Raw genomic sequence first — 1,360 nt, forward strand, 5'->3', positions numbered from 1 at the left:
CCCCGCCTCTCGCCCTATGACAGCTGGGATAGGCTCCAGCGCGACCCTGAAAAGGATAAGCGGAAGCGAATGGATGGATGGATGGGTGGGTTTTCCAGCTTTGTGTTCTGGCTGTTTTCTTTTGTTTTGTACGTGTTTATTATATTTGAAAATGGGGAAAAAGGTAAAATGTTAAAAATCTGTTTCCATAATATAAATATCATTAAATAACATTAGAAAAACTTCCACTTGACTCTTTACATGTAATGTTGTAAAAATATATATTTTATTGTTTAATTAATCCTAAAATGTCAGTCTGCCAAATGTGCAGCAATTGAATTTATTTATTATCTTTAGCTGATAGTTTGTGGGGCCCAGGTAGACTGTATAACTGCATCTCTACCAATTTCTCTGCACTCCAGCCTCCTCTGTTCCATGTGATGGGATTTTTCTTAAGGCAGGAGAAATTATCTCCACGAAAAGGATCAGGTTTGGCCATCGCACACTAGAACAAATTCTCTTAAATAAAAATGACAAAGGGCTACTTTAAATGCATCATGTTTTTCATTTGCAAGTTCATAAGCATTTTCCCTTTCCATTTCACAATCAATTCTACCCCCAGGTCAAAAATATTTCTGGGAAAATTTCCCTAATATGATATTATTTATAAATATATCCGTCTAGCGGTTGATTGCATAAGTACAAGGAGGCGGGAACTCACATCAGAAGCATACTCCATAATGTGTTGTACATTATCATATGTAATGTGGTATTTTTTCAATTATTGTATTTACCAACATCAAGAAGTCACATGCAAAGAAAGACCACACCATGGTGCATGTTTTAAAACAAGGAGAGTTTAGTGGTCAAAATTATTTATTAAACAAATAAACCTTTTTTTTTTTTTTTTTTTAAACCACCAAAAAAAATACACGTTCAAAGCAACACAACGGCGGCCCAATAACAGACAGAGTTCCACTCTGTAGAGTGAGCAGTCATAATGAAGCAGTTGGTTTTATTTTGTGGATTCAAGCTGCTCTTCATATTTTTGGCCACCAGATGTCACCAGAGAGGATTGTGTTGAAAAGCTTCGCATAATGAACCGTTTTTCAATAAAAGCTTCATTTGGCCATCACACTAGTATTTGATATGGTGTGCTATGAAATATAGTATGTGTCACGATGAGTTGTGTGGCTGTCAGTGGCTGGACCCACGTGCAGGACTCTGAGACAAAACATTAACTTAAACGGCAGCCTTATTTGCTGGTGAGACACACTTGGCGATACATGAACAACAACTTAAACTAACTAGACTGGAGATGCAAATGACTCTAACCTGGGGCCCGTTCTTCGTACCTCGTTTACTACATCCAAGATCAAAT

Source organism: Haplochromis burtoni, unplaced genomic scaffold (genome assembly GCF_018398535.1).
Source record: "Haplochromis burtoni strain Fernald_Lab_line unplaced genomic scaffold, NCSU_Asbu1 Contig_607, whole genome shotgun sequence".
In the NCBI taxonomy this organism is placed as follows: Eukaryota; Metazoa; Chordata; class Actinopteri; order Cichliformes; family Cichlidae; genus Haplochromis; species Haplochromis burtoni.